This window comes from Emydura macquarii, unplaced genomic scaffold (genome assembly GCF_026122565.2).
Source record: "Emydura macquarii macquarii isolate MOO-44397 ecotype Brisbane River unplaced genomic scaffold, CSIRO-AGI_Emac_v2 contig_480, whole genome shotgun sequence".
Taxonomy (NCBI): Eukaryota; Metazoa; Chordata; order Testudines; family Chelidae; genus Emydura; species Emydura macquarii.
This window is the reverse complement of record NW_027130617.1, coordinates 6,850,107-6,860,653: the sequence shown is the minus strand read 5'-3', so window position 1 is coordinate 6,860,653 and position 10,547 is coordinate 6,850,107.

The following is a 10,547-nucleotide window of genomic DNA, read 5'->3' as shown; positions in this document are numbered from 1 at the left end:
TCGCAGGAAAATAAGAGAAATCTGTTTGCCCTTCTTAAAACTAACATGGTGTCTTTAATAAAAAGAGTCAGATAGTTACATTTGGTTGGAATAAATATGAATTTGTGTTATCCTTAATGCAGTTTTGGTTTAAGAACTTTAAAAAGCAACTGTTCTTAAAATAAATTAATATCAGTGGTTCACTGTTTCCCTAACTTTTCTTGCTCTTTTTCTTATTGCTTCCCCCACTTAGACTAAACTCCAAAGCCATAAACCATATGGTTGATTAGCTTTTAAAAGATGTTTATTCATTCTATCTTATTGCTTTCATATTTATAGACTGTGCTCTGTATCTCAATGATTGCTACTGTCAGCTCCTGAATTGTAGACAAATATATTGAATAGAGGTGGGATACCAAATTTTGCTTAGCTAAAGGTACATTTATTATTAATTATTATTATTTTATTGTTGTATCAAAAGGTCTCAAGTAGGATGAGAGCTCCACTGTGCTAGACATTGTACTAACATAAATATATACAGTCCCTGCCCCACAGAGCTTACAATTTAAAATATTCAAACAGAAGAAGAGTTGCCTGCAAGGATATGGTTATGAATTGACACAGTTTTGTTACTTACTTTTTTCTTTTTTAACTAGGACAGGAGGAGGGTGAGGGAATGGCATATCAGGTGTGGGGGGATTAGTAAGAATAAGGGAATAGGAACAGGAAAAGGAAAGAAGAGGAAGAAAGACTATCATATCTTATCACCTGTCTTGCCAGGCTGGGTTTTAACAGTTTTAAGGAAGAATTTGAAGGAAAATAAGGTGATGGCTATATGGATTTTGCATAAGGGGATGTTTAACAGAAAGTGTAAAGAAAAGTGTTGGAAAGTTTAGGTATTTTCAGTATTTTCCTATAGGGAATACATAGAAATGTGCTGAGAAAGTCAGGTAGTTGTTTATAATATATTCTAAGACAAATGACAAGCTGCTCAGGAAAAGGGGAGAAGACAATACATTTAAGTAATGCTAACTGAAGTAGAATGTAAAGTGTAAACTGAGTGGAATGAAGCAGTGGAGAGGAATGGCACTGAAAGAAAATGGAAATTTTTTAAAGCTAGATTAATGTATGCTCCAAGGCTCTTTGTGCCATCTGGCAATAAAAGGCCAATATGGAAAAACGAGTAAGTTTGAAAAGTAATCAAGAATAAAGAATAGACATATGAAAGAAAAAAGCATCTGTTACAGAGAGTGAATGGAAACATCCATCTACTACTCCGAGTCACAAAATGACAGACACAAAACGCATACCCTCACTGATCATGTGATGTACTGGAGATGGACTACGCCAGGATGTCTTGAAGTTTCTAGAAAACATCATATCTACGTTTGCATGATAATTCTACTGTCCACTTGCTAAGTGAAAGACTATTCCTATGCTGTAGCAGAAACCACTGATGGCACTGACATATTGCATCAGCTCTAGCCTCTTATCACACCATGGTCTATCAGAAGAGACAATGCTATCATAGCAGCATGAATATGCAAATCATCTTTGAGGCCTAATAGCATAAAAATGTTCTGCAACACCCTGGACGGGCATATTTAAAATGTTGAGCATTGTTTTGATTTAACTAAAAGGGAAAGTTGCGGGACAGTTGCCACGTCATCCAGCACTGGATCACATAACTGTCTGGTGGCAGTGCATACTCGACAGTTTATAACTTCCCAACTGGGCTACAGCTAATGCATCTGTGAAGCAGTGCTAACAGTCGCTGCTAATGCAGGCATGTGCGTGTGTAAGGAGAGGCCTGTACTTGACATGACTCTCAACCATCTTGTGTATGAACTTAGCATAACCTGCAGCCGTCTTGTGTAGACAGCCACGACAAGTTGGAAACAAAAACTGTAGATGCAAGAGAATTCGGCCTTGGCTTAGACCAATAGAGACGTATCAGCTGCAGCATTACTAACAGGGATAGAGACAATGAAATCGCAGTTTCATGGGAATGGAAGGGAGTATGGACAAGCTAACCTTTAGTTTCTGCAATTTTCTTATTCAGTGCCTGTGTGAGTTTTTGTTAAAAGTTGCTTTTGCTGATAAGTAGAAACTATAAGGTTTTGCTGTTGCTAGAGAAATTGTTTCACCCATTAGGTTAAAAAAAAATTAGGGGTTATAATTGGTTATGTTTATTGTATAGTCGTGTTTTAAGTAAAATAATTGGTTAAGGCAGAGATGAGGCATTATATAGTTAAAATGAGGATCAGAAAGGACGTTTGTTGGAACCCAACTCTGGGAGGCAGCCCAAGATCCGGTTGTTGGATCTAATATCCTGCACAACCAGACTGTGCAGAAGCCGGAGCCCCAGACCGACATGACCCTGACTGGCCATCAGGAGATGTCCATCTGCTTTATTGAGAGTGGTGAGCATTGGATGCTTGGCATGTGTATGCTTTTGATTCATTGCTAACTGCCAATAAATACATGTGCATGTTTACGGAGATTCACTGTGTGAAGACTCTTGCACTGGGGAAAGGTCCTGCAGACCATATAGCCTTGAGTCCACAAGGAAAGAGTATTAGCCCAGAGCCTACAGAGGGGTAAAGTTGGGTCCATTGTCCCTGAGTATCCATGAGGATGGGTAGGGAGTGGGGCATCCTAAATTGTCCCTGAGTACCCACAAGGGAGGTAGGGCTGGGAGCCAGACATGCGCAGGTAACATTTGTATAAAACAGATTCTGTTTAGAGTTGGGGTATAACTAAGGAATTGTATTCTTATTTAGTGGTCTGTATTTGAGGCTTAGCTAAAATTCCCAGGTTTGATCATCTTCTTCTTTCTTGACACTTCTCTATTCTGGGTTGGTGACTTTTAAAGCCACTGTGTGCATGGCTGTCATGCTAATTGATCTCCATGTACTGAGTCTTTGGCCTCCCCCTTGGTCATCTTCTATCCATGATCATTGCACCACCCTACCAATATGACTGTTAGCTGTTTGATATGGTATGAGCTGCAAATATCTTATGCAGGTGAAGAGGTCTGTAACATGGGGCCTTAATCACTAAAGAAACCTCCCATGTAAATCAGGAATGACTCCATTGAAGTGCATGGAGTTACACCAGCGTAAAACCTGAGTGAAATCAAAATCTAGCCCATAAAATCCAACTCTGAACTATTGTCTTGACCAGTTTTCTATTTTTTTTTGCCATACTCCAGAAAGGTAAAGCCCACCGCCTTGCACAAATTCTTTTTCGTCTCTGTCTTTTGCACAAACCCAGTCCATATTTGTGCCTATAACACAAATGTCAGATCCAAAAATATATGATCGACTTAGGACACTTTGATGATATTTTAACCTTCTCAGTTGTACAGAAAATTCTCCCCTATTGACTGGTGTATACAGTATTCTCTAAAACTTCTCTTATATTAGTCTTTCATCTCAATTATCCAATTGGAATTTATTATAAAAATTTGTTTTACTTGTTATTGCTTCTGTCGAGTGACACCATCTTCTTTTCTTCTACCCTCTTAAAAAATTAAATTTCTCCATAAGTTTCTGCTTCCATATTTGTTTAAAGAATGATGGAAATGTGGGCAAAGATCTGAGCCCCAAGTACATATGCTGGTTGTTACATTATGTGACACAGCACTACGTAATATCTGATGATATAGTCATGCAGCTATCCGAAGCAAAGGGTGGGGGAGGGAAACCATGAAGCCAGAGCATAAATCTTATAATGAAGGTGCAGATATATTAAAAGGGGAGTGAGGAAGAGGCAAGTTCTTAGTGATTTCTTTTGCATTGGGATGTATAGTCATCTAAAATGTTCCTTATATTGAAACTACAGCACTGGTAGGATGAACATATTAGGTGAAATTCACCCCAGAGGGCCAGCACACAGCCTTATGGACCATTGAAACCTTTTCTTATGTAGAATGGCCATATTAGGTCAGACCAATGATCCATCTAGCCCAGTATCCTGTCTTCCAACACCTGCCAGTGCCAGATGCTTCAGAGGGAATGAACACAACAGGGTAATTTATCAAGCGATCCATCCCCAGTCATCCAGTCCCAGAGTCTGGCAGTTACTAGTTAAGGGACACCCAGAGCCTGGGATTGCCTCCCTGACCATCTTGGCTAATAGCCATTGATGGACCTATTCTCCATGAACTTAGCTAATTCTTTTTTGAAACTAGTTATACTTTTCGTCTTCACAACATCCCCTGACAACAAGTTTGTGATGGTTCTTCACTGCAGCCCCTTTGTGTCGGCCACCCTCTTGGTCACGAATGATTCCAAGACCCTGCAGTTTAGCAGTCATCAGTGTAGTTTATTTACAGTGTGCAGTCCCACCACTTTTTTGTAACATACAGCTTGGGCTAGCAGCCTCAGGGACTTCAATGTCTGCAGACAGAGCACTGCTCACCTTTCACTCCCGGCTTTTCCCTCTTTACTTCCTTCACCTGGGCTTGTATATAGCCCCTGGCTAGATGTGCAGACAGCTACTTCCCTGTCACAAATCAGAAACAGGTGTCCCTAGCCAGCTCCAATTTACCTCACTTAATTGGGGCTGGCCTGACAGAGGGCTGGCTAAGGGGTTGCTGCCTGGCACTTTGTGACAGAGTTCCACAGGTTGACTCTGTGTTGTGTGAAGAAGTATATCACTGTGTTTATTTTAAACCTGCTGTCTATTAATTTCTTTGGGGGGACCCCTGATTCCTGTGTTATGTGAAGGGGTAAATAACACTTCCCATGTTTTGTTTCCTTGTGGTGCTTCTCCAGAGGGTTGTGAGTCTCGAAGCTCATGGAGATAGTGCTTTTAGCTTAAGCACCTGAGCATGACTTTTTTCTCCTGTGGTCCAGGGTTCAATCCTCGCAGACAATGTGGCCAGCTGCATTATTACAAGTGCATAACAGTTCATATCCCCACACAGAGCACCCCTTGTAATAAAGACAATGGTTGCGCCTGAACTTTGGCTCTAAAAAACATGAGCCTTTGCTGCTTGGAGACAGTAGCAGGTTCTTAAACTTCTATCCATGAGCCTGGTCACTGGAAGGGCACAAAGAACCACACTGGGTTAGAATGGGTACACTCTGTATTAAAGCTTTATGTGTAGCTTTGAGGCCTTGTTCAGGTGCCGTGCACTGGGCTCAATTTCACCCATTGACCATAACAAGTAAATGACTTCAATGGCTTGAGTGCCACTGGTGATCATGCTGCTTTCCTCTCTAGCGGGTCACACAGAGAGAACATTGGACTAGGTCTTGATCTGTGTTTGACTATGGCAGCACACGTGGAATCTTCATCCTGCCAAGGCCCAAACGAGTGACACAGACCTAAAATGAGGTACGTGCAAAAAAGTTGCCCATTGAGGAGACTTAAAATGCTGTGGGATTCCTTCTGCTAGTGTAAATAACTATTACTCTAACCTTTTTTTATTAACAGTGTACAGTGAAGAAAGAGATTCCCAATTTTTGTGGGAACATAGGTAACTCAGAGTAAAATGAGTGACATCCCTCAAAATGAGGTTTACTTAAGAGAATGCTCTTCATGAACAGACTGAAGTAATAAAAAATAATAAGAAGAATTATAAAATAATGCAGGTTTTAGCTTTCAGCACTGCTTCAAAAGTTATAAAATGAATGTGTTGGGTGTTTACCTGTTATTTCAATATGCATATCAGGCGGCACACTTACTAATGCCAGATTCCTGTGTGGAAAAGTCACCTCCAGTTTTGGAGTACATAAGTAATGCTAGCAGACTACAGGGTCCAATCCCAATGGTGTACATCTCTGACAAGCTGACAAGGAATTTTAGAGTAAACATATTGTTATAGTCTTTTTTTCCCCAAGGATAATGTGAAATGCCTGAAATTGTATCCCCAGGTTTGCTGTGGCAGTGTTTTCAGAAAGACACTTACTTAACCATCTAATACAAAGTACTTGCACCAATTGCCAATACAGGACCTTCAACCCTTGCCCTTTTCCCTAAAATAGCTCAAAAGGACATAATTCTCTTCCCTAATGGAGTACAAGCAGTCTAGGGTCTTAAAATTCTCTCTGTCCTGCATGAGATCTCTGTGTGAATTAAACTGTATATCTGTTTAAAAAGAAATCCAAAAGGACATACTCTCCCTGCAAGAGAAGAGGAATGGCACACCTCCAAGCCTGTATGCTTATATTTTTGCTAATTGCCAGAAAACCATCGGATAGTCACCAACAAGATCCATAAAGATCCATCACATCCTACTTACAGCAGTACAGCATGCTGACAAATTGCAAAATCTTGTTTTATATGTAGTGTTTCCCAGCAGGATTATATTCAAGCCTTCTGTCTCAAACAGGAACCAAAGGCATTTGTGGTTTTGTTTTTACTAAAATGAGCATGTTGTTCTCATCGCACCAGGCCTATTTTTAGAATGTTTGAGCCTGAAATCTTTAAGTTGTCAACTGGCACTGTGCAGATAGATGGTGCTAAGAAAGCAACAGTCACTGCTTCTTTAAGCAACAATAGCTGCATAGGAAGTAACAGCAGATAATTTAACAGTAGAACAGCTAGCTAATAGAAGCAATTCTCTTCTTCTGATTCAATTTTGAGACTAAAGAAATGTTTTCTACCAAAATACTGGCTTTCTATGCTGTATTAGATGAAGTACAGCAAGTCTTTCTAAAGGTAGTGCATTTTCTTCTGGCAGTTTCATTGTCCTTTGTGAATTTCTACCCATCTCTCTCTTATTTTGATAATGTCTCTTCACAGCTTCAGTTTTTCTTTTATAATAAATCACAGAAATGCTTGCTCTCATTTTCAGGATATCTGTTTACCTGTGTTACTTGTAAGATGCCTGTCACCTGGGTATCTCAGTGGGAAACACAGTTACGTTAAAAGTAGCCAACAATACATATGGTGTTCTTCTTCCTTTTCCCTCTCTGTGGCTGCAGAGGATTTCTCTCTCTCTCTCTCTCTCTCTCTCTGTAATTGTGATTTGTAGAGGCTTTATCAAAGAACACGACTGTATATTTAGACCTGAACACTGTCAAGTTAGGGCTCAGTCCGAATCTCCTCTTATGAAGAGTTCCAAATACCACTCAGAACTCTCTGACCCTGTGCTCAAACGTTTTAACTTGGATCTCCTTTGCTGCCTTTATCTCAGTAGCTCATAGATGGTGAACGCAGTTGGAGGTAACCAGCTCCCTACCATTTGAGAGCAGTATAGATTAAGAATAGTTCTTTGAATCCAGTCCAGTTGCAGTCATTAGAGTTTGCAGAACTTGGGTGTGATTATTTTGTTGGCTTGGTTCCTTAGGAGGCAGGCTGCTAGGTGCTGCACAGGTGTAGCTAGTAAAAGATGATTGTGTACAACAAGTAGAGTCTTTTGCAGTAGTCCAGCTCCATTCAGGTGCTATGAAATCATGGATTGATTCATAGGTTCCCATTTGGAAGTAGAGGGCTTAGTTTGTGACCAGCCAAAGACAGAAGGAAGCATTCCTTGCCACTGATGTAATCTGTGTGTCTATGAGTAATGAGGCATGGATGCCATGGTGAGACTTTGCTCCGCTTTCACTATCCACTATCCATTGAAGGTGTTGACCTTCAATCAATGGAGGTGATATATTTTAAGGACATTGCCAATAATCTTTTTCCTCTTCCCATAAGCATCACTTCTGTTTTTCCTGGAGTGAGTTTCAACTGGCTGCTATTCGGCATCTACTTATTTATTCCAGGCTGTGGAGCATTTCAGTGACAGTGGATGTTTCACTGGAAGAGTAAGACAAACTTGAGCATCATCCACATACTGATGGCAATGGAGTCTCAAGCTTCTCGCCATTTGTCTCAGGAGGTCTCTGATAAACAATTGAAGTGGAGGATTGACAGTAATAATCTCAAGACTCCGCATGTTTGGGGCCTGTGTAAGGATGTGCAGGTGCCCATTATCAACCTCTGGTGACCTGTCTGACAGAAAGAGTGGATCCAGTGTAGCACTGCCCCTTTTACTGCTGGTATGTCTCTTGGGTGTCATCAACACCACATAGCCCCCAGTGTCAAAGGGTGCTGAGACGTCTAGCCATATGACTTTGGCAGTTATCTCTGTGCCATGTCCTGTTCTGAAAACTGAATGGTAGCAATCCAGGGTACTGGAATATGATGGCTGTTAATGAAGTTTAGATATCACCACTATCTCAGTGACATGGCTGAGAAAAAAAGAAGTTGGAAAGTGGGGACTAGTTGACAATTTTGTTAGCAGCTAGTGCGGCCTCCTTCAAATTTGACTGGACTATTGCATTCTTTAAAGTGCCAGGGAGTTCTCTTTCTTTGATTAAGGCATTGATGATTTCAGCTACCATTCGGACCAGGTAGTCTGAGCCAGTCGACATCAGCTAAGAGAGGCTGGTTTCAAAAGTGGTATGCTGGACATACTGGATTCCTTCTAGTGCTTCCATGCAAGTGCTTGGCTGAAGCTCTGATAAGACAGTAGTGTGGAGGGAGGTCTGTATGTGCTGAAACCACTGAACTGGAACCTGGATGCTACCATGAATGAGAGCCTGCTGATGAGGGGCTCATGGGGAATTTGGTGTCAAATGCAAAAGAAAAGGAGTTACTGAGCTGAAAACAAATGATGAAAATCATGAAAAATTGTTTTATTCACACAGCAGAGCATCTCTTCCCTCCCTCCCCCCACTACTGGACTGAAGAAAGCCAGGAAATGAAACACACTGCAGCTGTAATGGTGGGCCAACTTGGGCTCCTCCCACCAGGTTGGGGTGCTGGTGAAAGTGTTTATCACATGCCTAAACTAATCCATCATCTGCATCTTTAAGAAGTAGAGCTGATTTTCCATCTCCTGCATCTTCACTTTTGCCTCCCATTTCAGATGTCAGCATTCTCTCATTTCTTTTTATTACACTCATGGAGGTGGGCACTTTCTGTCCATAAAATGTATTGCCTCTGCTTTCTGCATGACAAGCCACAGGATTACCAAAATTAAATACTTGCTAGAGGGCGGAAAGCTCCCTGCTAGCAGAATGTGAAAATAGACTGACAAGCATGCTGCTGCACTTGCAGTGATCCCAGAAAGCAGTAGAATTAGGAAGAAGCAACAAAGAGCAAAGCAAATCGCAGCTGAAAAAATAGTAACATTATTCCCTTTTAATATATATTGTTAAAATGAACATTTTTTACAAGCGGACTAGATGTGAGTCCAGATGCTGTCTCTGTATGCCTTGTGCATTTCATGATTACAAACAAACTGCAAAATACATATCTAAAATAGTATGGATATGAGCCCAGCTGGTGTCCTCATATGCCTTATGAATTTCACCATTTAGGGACACAGCACAGCATAAAATGGCTTGGCAGAATTCAGTTTTTATTTTTTTATCGTGTTGATGGATGTTTATTTTTGAGCTTATTTTTTTTTACATTACTTGTTTTAAATTTTCACAGTTAGAAAAAATTATGGGGGGGGGGGGGGAAACCAAACATTTATTTAATGACAGATGTTGAGATTCAAAAAGTTAAGGTTTATAACTGTTAAAGCACAAATTGTCAACATCTCATGTAGAAACATACAAATAAAGATCCTTAAATCAAATGGTAAGTTCTCAAGAAGTGTTTTTCTTACTTTGCCTAGATGTAAATTTCGATTATGGATGGAGAGCTGTTTCCATTGGTTTGTGTGTATATAGTGAAATCAATGTTTATCACCTTTTACTGATAAAAATCTAATCTATAGTATAGTGTCAGAGCTGGGTTTCTGCATTTTAGGCTTCCCATCTTTAAAACATACAAGTGGGGTTTGCTACACTGAAATGTTCTGCACCATGATTAAAACAGGCCCATCAAGAGTTCATGAAAATGGATGCATTTGAAAATAATTGAATTTTTACAGTCATCCAACATATTTTACTGGGAACCACGCTCGTCTAGCTAATATATTTTCCAGCAGTGTCATGACTGCTTCTCAATATGGAATCCTCAGACCTGCATGGTATCATGTACTTCTAAAATTATTTAAACAAAACAAACAAAAAAACACCGTCAGGGTAGAGAAACAGGTAAATGACATTGTTGGTGGGCAAATTTACAGACTGCTACCTACAGTGCAATAAGACCAGCCTCTCCACTGTACATTGTAGATGAGGAATAGTTAAATACTGTGGCGGTACAGCATGGAATTCTATTGCATGCTATAATAATACAGCCAATCAGTCAAATTCAACTTTTAAATTACTCAACACATCTTATTTACTTGTAGACTATCAACAGATTATTTTCCCAGATCACTTTGTCCAAAATATATTGTACTTACAAATGAATTTTTTTTTTTATTTATTTAAAAAAACAGTACACAGCAGAGTCTCTCTCTTTGTTTTAGCACTGCCAATTCACAAAAGAAAACATATGATAAATTTAACCCAAATACTTGAGTGGCATAGATTCTGAGAGGGGGAGAAGAGAGACCCAGTTACAAGCTGAATGTATATAGTATGCTGAAAAAAATTTAAACATTAAAGAGCCTCTTGGTAATCTTATAAATCAGATATGAAATCTGCAGGATCACTAGTCTGCCA